We start from the raw sequence: 12,044 nt of genomic DNA on the forward strand, positions 1-12,044 counted from the left end.
TGACTTCTGTCTCCGGGTTCGAGCCTGTGCTGCAGTGCAATCTGTGCATGTGTGTCCACTCAATATAATCTAGGGTGAGGTAACGGCAACTGTTTGTATGCGGTAATCAAAACAGGTTTTCAATTCCCTTCCCCTGACTGCACAGGAAAACACCGCGGCTCCGTCCCCAGTGTGCTGTAAAGCAGGCAGCTCCTTATCAGCAGTCGCTCAGAACGACAGTATTCACTATATGTGCAACTGTGCCACAGCTTGATTACACAGAGACTTATCATCTCCCCGCATGCCATAGACACCTGCATTCTGCTGCTGCAGTGCGCGTTGATATGAGCGTTTGTGCAATGCCGTTGTGTGCATTCCGCGGCCACACAGCCGCCGGCGCGGAGCAGTTGATTCGTCATTATTTCTGACACATTCCAGGCACCTTTCTGTCTCTCTGATTCATTTTCTCTGGGAGATAATCAAAATTATAATGGGATGCAGGGATATTATGTCTCCAGCAACTCCCACCTTACCTGTGTACTTGTCTCTCAATGTCTGAGGGATATTAGAAAATGTAAATCGGCGCCGCTTCGGGGCTGCAGGGTCAGCCGGTTGCCTGTGTGATAGTAAGAGGATAATCTACGCAACTGATCTGATTCTTTAAGAAAAACTAAAACAAAGAAAGAACACGTGCAACCAGACAATGATCGTGTCACATATACAGCTCTTTTACTTTAAATGGTTATTACTCAATATTATTGTATTATTGTATGAAATATAAGAGACATTACTGGGAATGTTTCAGTTACCCGTTTGGGAAAATTCTCCAGTTCGTATTTTCACTCTCTGAGCAGCTGTGGCTCACTGCACTTTGTCTTTTGATTGCAGGATCAGTGTTTCAAGCTCACCTCTGTAAGCCTGACTGTCCTTGTGCAAGACACTGAACCCCGGAGCTGTTCCTGATGGCTGGCAGCCCCCCACTTGAAAGCTTTGTTGACAGTGGTGAGTGGAAATGGAATTGTAAAGCACTTCAAGGCCACCAAGGTAAAAATGTACTGCATGCATGCAGTCCACCATCTCTCCACCTTTGTGATGTGAGTCTTTTACCTCCATCAAGTTCATCCAAGCAATGCCTGATTCGACCTTTGATCATCTGAATTATTTCTGCGATCCATTTCTAAAAGTGGATGTGATCAATATTAATGTATCACCAATGGATGAAATGGCTAAATCCATGTGAATGATGCAATGGATCCCCAACTCAACAGTTTCCCTTTGTCTCTGAAGTGACGTGGAGCTCTGTTTCAGCTTTCGCTTTTACTTTTACCGTCAGCTGTATTACTGTGTAAGATCATTCTAACTTTCATTTCCATGCAGAGCGTATAGCTGGACATGATTAGGACTGCAAATAGAAGATGGTGATATCACTTCAAATCTTCAAAGGCTTTCGTAAGATAGTCATTTTTTCCACAAGTTTATCATTTTTTAAGAAGATAAATGTCTGTGGTGAAGAATTAAATGACGATTTACTGCAGATCTGACACTACTACTTTCATTTCCACCTTGTTGTGTTTATCGGAATCTTATTGTAAAGGGGGGAGAAAAGCTGAGGCAGACGAGGCTGCGCAAACAGAAGATGACCTTTAATGATACTGCATCCAAACAAAAAACACAAAGTCTGCAACAGACATGGGATAAAATCCAGAAATGAAACAAGGCAGACATGAGTACAGGAAACTTACAATGTGGAGCAAGAAGCATACAAGTGGGTTAAACTGGCAAGACTGTGGACAACACAAACCATACATTCACCCAGAGAATAGGAAGAAAATCAGGCAATGATAACCACAATTACCCCTGTACTGTCTAAAATATCTGTTAGGTAACTTTCAAGCTATTATGGTATGACAAAAATATTATTGAAAAGGTTTATCCTATAAATCATTTACAAAAGCTTCAGAGGAGTAAATGCTAGCCTATGGGAAGCCCCCACCGCAGCACATCTTTGGTTGTCACAATTTGATGCAACGCTCTACACACGAGAGCCGGCGTATCTGCACTTCCCTGAGAGGGCCATTTGAAGAGCAGCAGGTCAATACACATTCATAGAGAGTGCATTTCCCTGAATGCTTCAACAGTCCGTAAAGCCTCAGTGCCACTTTCCAACATATTCTGCTTACTGCATTAATCCATCCCACAAAAGCGTCATTCTGTGCTAGGAAACAGGACACACACACACACACACACACACACACACACACACACACATGCAGCGGTCGTTGCAGGAGCAGGGCCCCACGTAGACACACATTTTCACAGCTTCAATGGCAGAAAATCCATAGCCCTTTCTGGGAGGAGGAATTCCATTAGATAATAGATATGGAATCCATCTCGATTCCCCACCTTATCTTCTCCCAGGGTGAGGGATCAATACTGGGGCTTCAGCTCAACTGCCAACAATAACAGGAAATTGATGAGACAGAGTAAGCGGCGTGGAGGTCCAGTAATGGCACTATCTTGGCCACCTCTGGAATGTAAATCAGAAGGGGAGTTAATGAGGAGGAATGGGAGGTAGATGCTTGGACTTCATGAAGCAACACAGGCGGTTGACTGCTTTAAAGAATCCCAGCAGTTTTAGGAAATATGAGCGAGAAAGAGTGATCTCATGCACAGATATTCAAGATATCAAAGCGAATGTGTGTGCAGGCTGCAATAGCATCTACTTTTCCACAGAGCGATGGAGGTTTCCTGTCAGAGTTGCCAGGTGCTGTGTTTACGGAGACCATCGCCTGGCAACGCATTCCAAACAGCATTAGGATATGGGGATGAGGGAGCAGCGGCGAGGTGAGTGTCGAGTCAGATGCTAAAGGCTGCAGAAGCTGCCACACTGATACTGCTCACCGAGGGACCGGGGCGGGTCGTCTCTTACACAAGGATGAGTCACGTTGTGTTTGTGTACAGTAGGTCCCGTATGTGGCAACAAGTGGGTGGGAGGTTTACAGCTCGCCGGTAATCGAGGTCCAGAGTCCATTCCCGCTGCAGTGTTTGCACAGCTAAAAGAACCATTTATTGTGTCAGATCACGGAGGATTGTCGGCGGCGGAGTGAGAGCATGGAGAGCATGAGTGACCACTGAAGAACAGATCCAGCTGCATCTGAATCTCTCGTTTCTGAGCTTTGCCACAGGACCTTTGAGAGTGTTGGTATCATGCAGTACTCAAGTTTAACAACCTAGACTGTTTGCGTAGTTTTAACTTCTTAACTATTTCGGAACAAGGCGCATTTACATTTTGAACTTTAATGTCAGAAAAGATGATTTGTTATGAATGAGATCTTCTACACCATCTGATCCACTTTAGAGTCATACACAGGCTTGCACATATGCATGCACACGTTCACCCACACTCCTCAAGTCTATACAGAGACATTTATTCACAAAATAAATGTTTTTGAGGAAGGAAACCAGAGTACCTAAAGTGAAAAAACCAACATATGTACAGAACATTCAAACTCCAAACAGAAATCCCCAAACATAGCGTGATCCTGGGGACGTCTCGCTGTGAGGCGAGTGTGCCAACCACTTCCGCACTGTGCCAACTTTTCCATATGCAAATATCTGTTAAAAACAGGTTTCTTACTTTTGAAAACTGGCATTCAGGTTTGTATTTAAGAGGAACCAAGAAACTGATGTACAAGAAATGGATGGGACCATGGTAAAAAAAAAAAACATGGGCAATTCTTTTTAGAGTTTTGTGTTTATCGTTCTTTGTAACACATGAAAACAATGGAAAGAATGTTAATACAGTCAGATTAGAAGAGAGGGGTAGACTCAACCGATATGGGGAATAGGATGTTCAGAACAGGGTAAAGCTAGTTTCCAAGTCTGAAAGTCTGACAGAGTATATTGACAGATGTGTAAATTATGACACATTCCTTTTTAATAGAAAAGTTTTTAAAGGAGGAATGTAGAGAAAGCCTTCAAATGGCTACTTTGGGCTTTTAAAGCTTGAACCGGTAGTTCAATAGCGTGAGCATTAGCACCACCTCTGATTGCCATGTCTGATCTGACTTTCTGCACGTCAGTCCTCCTGCCCCACGCCAGTGACGGGGCAAAACCAGCAGGTGGGGCTGTCTTCTGTGCTATCGCCTCTTTTTTTTTTGTTGTTGTTATTGTTGTTTAAACAATTTTAGCATTTGAACATATGCCTCCATTCATTAATACCAAACCCCTCAGAGTCTGTGCAGTATTTTGGAGTAAATGCTCAAACTGTATCATGTGCTCCATAGCTTTGGTCTGCATGACAAACAAGTGAAGATGAAGCTGATGAGAAAGATGAGTCCATTTGAGATTATCAAGATATACGTGATTACAAGTTGTGCGCAACACACTTTTCTCTCTGATCTCTGTGTGGTTGTCGAGCAGAGCATTATCTGTGGTAATAGAGTCAGATCTTCACGGACAAATCCCTTTAATGTCATCCACAGCGCCCAGGGGAGGCCACCCTCTTTGGGAGCAGGGTGGTGGGAGCTAATTTCAACCCACACAATAGACTCATCTCCAAGACTGCCTTGTTAGATCACACTATTTCTTTGTGAGGGTGTGTGCATGTGTGCACATTTTAAATGGAGAACTGTACTGTCTGAGCATTGCCACTCTGGGGAATTAAGGTCATGTTTTCATGCCTCTTGAATACTAATGATTGAGGACTGTGAAGCTTCCCTCCACATGGACACATAACAGTCTAATGAGAGTCCTGATCAGTCAGCAATACAAGGAAACATTAAGACCGAAAAATATATAATGCCCTTCTTTACAACGTGGATTTAGATGCTTTATGAGAAAGATATTAGTGCATGATCTCAGGTTTTGATCAAGCATTGAGCCTCGCTCCGCGCCTCACTCTCACACAATGATGTCATCTGCGGGAAGGTATTTTTTTCTCAGACACAACCTGTCTGCTCATGTCAGGGGCCACAGTAACTCGAGCCGCCTTGAAAGTCTGGGAGTGAGCGCCGGTCACTCGCAGACAAGGGCGTTATTTATTTTTCTGGAGGAGATTCAATACCTCCTCCTGCTGCTCCGCGGCTCGGCCGCTCGCCCTGAACTCCACGGCACCGAGTGCTCTCCCTCCAGAGACACATGACACACGGGCTGTGAGCTCAGCCGCAGAGTGCCTCGGTCGAGGCTGCAGAGTGGTAGGTTTTATAACATGATTAGTCATTGTTAATATATGTAATCACAGAGATTTGGGGTGGCTAATGCTCTTCAACAGGCTGCAGGGCGTGTCTCTGTTGTGAGGATGCTCAGTCTGAGTGCTTCTTTGCTGAGTTACAGCGTCATGAATGTCTTCATTCACTAAAATCACCTTCAACTCCAGGATAGCCATATGAAAAATGTTCAGTAAATTCCACTGTCGAAAAATACATATTGAACATAATGAAGACTGATTTGAAAAATATGACTGTTGAACATTTTTTTTTCTTATAGAACTGCAGCTATTTCAAAATAAGACCAATACACATTCAGAGCACAGTGGATGAAGGCTATGTAACACACGAGAGTGATAAATGGGTGATTGTTAAACAACCTATGTTCAGAACAGGCGTTATTTCCTTTAACATGCCAATGCTTTCAGTGAAAAGCTGAAGTCATGGTCGATGGCTGGAAACTTCCAGTCGTCTTGGCACCTGCTGCCACAGTCAAGTGGAAATTGCAGCGAGCTTGCCACACAATCGCAAACATCCCCCTTTGTCATTGACTATTCTACCTTTTTCATTAAAACCCTCCAGGATCAGCAAACAGTAGATGGCTTTCAAAGAATCCGTGCTTGAGGCTGAGTCACCATGACCAGCGTGTTGGGAGGTATAAGAGCAACCACTGAAAATCGAAGTAGCGTGAGTCAGCAAGGCAGGAATGAGAGTGCATTACAAGACATGTCATAACAAAGTATTTATAGCATTTAAAATCTATTTAAACATCGAGGATGTTGTGGTAGTGAGGCAGCCACGAGAGTCTACTTCGTTGAGGAGATTAATAGCTTACTTGGAGCATATTTGCTTCAGTTCGCTATGAATGGGAAAGTTTACTCACACATCAGTAGTTATGGCACCACAAGAGACAACATTCAACATGCAACACTGCAACAAATCTCTGCTTGGAAACACAGCCATGCCAAAGCAGTCTGAGTTAGAGTGCAACAATCGACTGGCTTAAAAGGTTATGCGAATCAATACAAAGTTGTTTTGGGCACCAGCACTATTATATTAATGTCATCCTGAGAAATAGGCACAGCTTAGGTGGCTTGTCTTCCAGAATGTTTTCCTTTTTAACTGCAGCTGTGAGCTGCTTCGTGCAAAGCAAAGGCTGCAATTCGAAAGCCGTTTGTTTTAAATGGCAGATTTTAAAATGTAAAACATTTAAACAATAAGAAGGTTGTTAAAAATGTGAAGTACTATGATCACAGCACCAAATCCTAAAATGATGAAGTAATCACATCGAAGATTAAAGATGAGGAAAGATGTGGAGTTGAAATACTGGCTTCTCATAGATCCAGTATTTCTACCTTTGAAATTTCTTTCATGGAGTGTAATGTTGTTTGGCACTTCAGTCTGGATAATTACACAAAGGCCAGACAAAGGAGAAGTGAACTGACTAACAGTTGCAACAATGAAAGCCGGCAAACCAAGGCAAATAAGGAAATATGGCCAACTGAAATCTGTTTTTTTTTCTGTCATAAGAAAGCTCAGTTGATTTGTTTCAACAAAATCAAGATTTTAAATATATTATACCTACCATGAAAAGACATGAAGCTTTTTTGTTGGGTGTTCCACACAGCGCCCAGGGTTTCCTGAAGTCTGCCATGATGTTTGTAAACAATATGAGCTTCAAGATATGACTTTCCCTTATAGCTTTTTTCTAACCATCTAAATCAGAACGCGAAATCATCATCTTATCACTGCAAGCAAACTCTACTAAATGTCTTGTGCCTGCATCTGCCACGTGTCAGTCCTCAAAGATGCAGCTTTATGCTCTGAACTGAACACTCCAGTCAGTGAAACCGGCAGATGAAGGAGGTGAACAGCACTGTGCTGAAGGACTTTTTAGTAGGTATGATTGGGGTGGGGTGTCAGTGAGAAATTCCCATGCTTTAGTATGGTCCTCGTTCTTTCCTATGAAAGTGAACGAGCAGAATTAATAACGTTTTGCGTCCTCACGAGAGCTGTTCCGCACCGAGTGAGGTATCCACTTGTGCAGTCAAGGATGACACAGAGGTTGAAATGGTCACACATTTACTCAGCTCTCTCCCTATCCCTCTGGCACATGTTCTACCCAAGGTCAGATACTGCGTTGCATAATAATCTGAAAAAAAAAAAAGGGACTCACACCATGCATGAACACACACACACACACAGAGATGCATGCACACACGCAAACTGTGCAACAATGAGGGGAAGAAGAAGCCAACTAAAAATAGTATTATCACTGTAGCAATCACCCAGAGCATCGGACCACCACTCTTCACTTCACATCTCATAACTTTAGAGTCCTGCTTGGGATACAGCCAAGAGTTTTCTTCCTGAACTGTATCTTAACCTCAGGTTATACATGCTTCAGTGAACAACCATGAAGAAATATGTGCTTTAGTGCCCATTCCATTATTTTATTTCTACCAGTGGCTTGGAAACAACCTATGACACCCATGTGCTAAAGCTCAAAAATCCTCCCCCCTCCCTCCCTTTGACTTTCCTCTCTTTTCTTATATCATCCCCCTCTCCTCCACGTATTTCCCATGGCCTCGGGGAGCTGTTAGCTATCTGGATGCTGGCGCTCTATTGTGAGCCCTCATTGATTGCCTCTCTCCTCCCCACCGCCAGCCAGGCCAGTCAGCATGGGGCCCGAGCTGTCTGCCTTATCTGCCACTGCTCAGTCAACATACACTGAGGAGGAAAAACACAAGAGAAATGGAGAGTGTGATTGAGAGGGAGAAATGCAGAGGGAAAGTGCATTTGTAAAAAAGGCTGTCCAGGCTTCCAGAAGCCAGCAGTCATATCATCTGTTTTCTGTCCCCCGCCTCTCTCTCGCCCGGCTCCTTGTTCCTCTCACAGCCAGAGACAATCAATGGTGTACTCAACCAGACTTCTCTTGTTTTGTTTTAAAATAGTGCTCTTCTGCCGCGTCTCCGCGGGAGATGATCAATTTACCGCCCCACATCTTCTTCACTTGTCCTGAAAATGAAACCTTCTCTCACCTGTTCCTGAGTCAGTCGCCCATTCATTAAATCAAACGGTTTTCACACCAGAGAATTGCATGTTTTCGTGGGGTTTTGATTTCAATTCAAGGTGGTGGTGGTAATGGAGTTTGATTAATTGATTGTGATACAGACTAAATAAGATCTGGTGCTAGAGAAGTGAACTTGGGATCAGGAGTTTTGCAGCTTCGAATCCCACAGCTGATTAGTCACCTGTGTGTCCCTGAGCAAGACTCCCATCGGCTCCCTGGTGACCTTTACACCCTAGAAATAGGACTGGTAGAATAGATAAAGTAGAATTGGCTTAGTTTCATTTATGTATGCCTCAATGTTGAGGTTGTCCAGTGAAAAGTATAGCTGATGGCACCACAGCATTTTTATACGTGTGTATGTGTGTTGATACGAGGGATCCTCCCACCATTCATCTTCTTTATTCAGGACCGGTCAACTGTCCATCACAGGACAAACAGAGAGAGAGAGAGAATCACACAAACTTACAGGTAATTTATCCTCAAATCCATGTTTTTGGACAGTCGGAGGGAAAATCCGAGTTCCAGGAGAAAACCAACGCACACATGGGGAGAACATACACAGACAGTGATGACAGTTCGTCTGCTTTGCGATGAACAGGTTGTGACACCCGTGAATATCACTTTCCTAATGACTTGACAGAAGAACCACGGCAGGGCGGTCCTGACACACCAAGTACTCCACCATATTTTCAAGTCATCAACCCAGTCCATTGAATAAAGGCTACATGTGTGACTGGGATTGATGCTGCATCACGTTTATGAGTGTGGGCATTTTGGCATTTCAGTTTCTCGGGAGCTGCCAATTATTTAATATTGCTCACATCATTTTCTACGTTAGTTCTTTCTGCTGGCAGTGGGATAGATGGTGGAGAAGAAACTTCTTAGCCTGGTTGTCGCTGCAACTCAAGTCATTATAGCCTCCACTGAGGTGCTGGGATCCATCCTGCACTATTTATCCAATTTCACGATTTGACAGTTTTCCAGTGTACACAGAAACCATCGACCTCATGTATATTTGTCGACACAAACATGGAAACAATAAATAAATGCTGAACTGTCATGTTGTTTCCTCAAAATTTAAGCAATGTTCTTCAAAAAGTCACAGAAAAAGTTTAAAAAAAGGTTGACTTTGATGACTGCCATTCTGTGATACTAACAAAGCTTTCAATCCTAATAACTGTAACAGTAGTATGGTTTTCTTTTCTCTTACCTGAACAATAATTTGGTTAATTTGGACCTTCCATAATTACCTGGTCAAAAAGGAGCCCAGTTGACTGGAGAAAGAAAAAAAAATCATTCAGAGAAACAAAAAAGTGTCTTTTGAAAGACTTATCAGTCAGTCACTCAGTCACTCTGCTCTCCTGACGATTGCACTTGTTTCTCAGTATTTCAGCTGAGTGTTTTCAGCAGCCAAAGCCTGATGGCGGTGACAGCAGGGGTGGCACCGTAAACCACCATCACACCTCTGTGTGAACGGGAGAGCTGATGTCAGCACAACTGAATTTCTCCCTCCATCATGTAGCTACATGAAGCCCCGGCAGCATCCATCACTCCCCCCGCTGCCTCCTCTGAGAGAGGCCCTGTCACCAGCAGGAAGGTGGCCAAGAGAAATGCACATCATTTTGTGTTTGAACACGAGTCGGAAGCCAAGTCCGGCCTTGATCGCCGCTAATGTTTTAAGGCCCAAACTGTTTTCATATGTTAATTTGAGGCACGGGCAATACAATGCAATATGTATTAACCTTGTCGGAGCTTGTTTCACTGAGAGACCCCTTTGTTCTCCCTTTGATGCATTCACACAGCTTTTGAAATGCATCGTGTATGAAATTATACACAGAAGCAAGTCAAGCTGAAATCACCCCACCTATAATCCATCCATCTTATTGGCGGCCATCTGGCCATATTATTTTGCTGAGGCGCACGCCTCGCTCTGGAAGCGAGGACTTCTGACAACAAGCCTATTCTTTGAACTACATGCAGAGCAGCACTGGAGAGTGACCCGACCAGCTGCAGGCCCCCTGACACCCGTAACAAGCCTCGCCGCCTTGACTTGGTATTAAACAAAAACTTGATGGATGATCTAGAACAGAGAATATTATGATCAGACTGAAAGCTAAAAAGGCAAAAGCCAACAATAGATCTGCCACTTGCTGATCCTGCAATCTGGGGAAACGGTAATAAAGAAACCTATATTTGTCTTCTGTTCAAATGAAAAAGGCTCAAACTGTCTGACAACAAAAAGCCCGAAGGATTTCAAGGAGAAAAAAAGCCTGCATATATATATATATATATATATATATATATATATATATATATATATATATATATATATATATATATATATATATATATAGGATTTGTCTGATGTGAAACATTGTGTCAACATTAATATCATTGTTGCAACATGATAGGCAGAAAACATCAATATAGAGGCAGCATCGGAACAAAGACTCAGGTCATCTCAACGAGCCGTTTCCAGAGTGGAGAATCAGATCATGAGCTCACGGCCGCAGCGCGGTGACATTGACTGCTCGCCCAATCTCAGTGGAAGGAGCAGGTCCCCCGAAATAAAAATGAGTGACTGCCGGAGCCGGTGATGTCACCGGCCACATTTGTCCCCGTCGGTGTGGATAGCCGCCTCGACCAGAGGGCTGGGTTGTCCTTGAGACACACTGTGACACAGACACCCACCCCCATCCACCTCCACCCACCCCCCCTATGTCCGATACTCTGTTCTGCCATAGACTGCATCAGTGTCAGTAGCCCTGAAGGCAGGAAGCTAAAAGGATGGCAACCTCTTCCTTCCCCTTCAAAGAGGAGCGGAGCCTGGGAGCAGGAGCTGATGACAGGAATTCAACCCCCGGGCTGATGGCATTGTGTGAAGGGAAATTGTGAATTACCTTTCAGCAACACTAATCTTGTCATCATTACCAGCTATATTGATGATCTTGTATCTAAATCTATCAACCAGAGGAAAGAGGTTGTTTGTGAAGTGAACAAAACAGGCTGACTTTAGATGTTTTCTCAACATGGTTTATTTGCAGTGACTGATTTGCCATCCCATTGTTCTTTTTTTTTTTTTAATTCTTATTCCTCAAACAACAGTGAAAAAAACCGTGTGTGCAGACACAGCATGAGGAGTGAGTGATTCTATCTGATGCACTGCGAGCTGAGCGGCCCTCCCTCTGGGCAGCTCAGCCTTGCCTGACTAGGACGAGAGGGGAGAGCTGTGCCGTGCGTGCCTGCCTGCCTGCGTGCGTGCGTGCATACATGCGTGCGTGTTTGTGCGTGTCGGGAGGAGAGACATTGTTCCTTGACGTCACCGCTCGGCCCAGCCTGCCGCTGCTCTCAAACACGTCTTTGTTATTCCGAGGCTTCCACCGGAGAGCGGCCGCGCGCAAAACCCGGAGCCGCATCGGAGCCGCGCTGGAGCGGAGCGGAGCTCCGCGTGTCACGCTGCTGTCACTCTGATGGGGAAAAACTCTGTTATAACGAAGTTGTTATAGTCAGGTATGACAGTTTTCTAGCTCACCTGCTATATTTTGCATTACTTTTATTATTGTTATTGCTACTAATAATATCAATTATTATTAATAAAAACGAGCAATGCCACATTATTTATGAAATTATGTCTTCTTGCCTCACCTTGCAATGAACGGAGTTATTTTAATAGATGATGTCTCTAAATAAAATCAAACAATATTAGAAATCTATTTAATTGGTTGACTGGGAATCAATTAAGAAGCAACTGGGGTTTTAATTACAGGTTAGCAGCTCTGCAAGTC

This window comes from Salarias fasciatus, chromosome 13 (genome assembly GCF_902148845.1).
Source record: "Salarias fasciatus chromosome 13, fSalaFa1.1, whole genome shotgun sequence".
NCBI classification, from domain to species: domain Eukaryota; kingdom Metazoa; phylum Chordata; class Actinopteri; order Blenniiformes; family Blenniidae; genus Salarias; species Salarias fasciatus.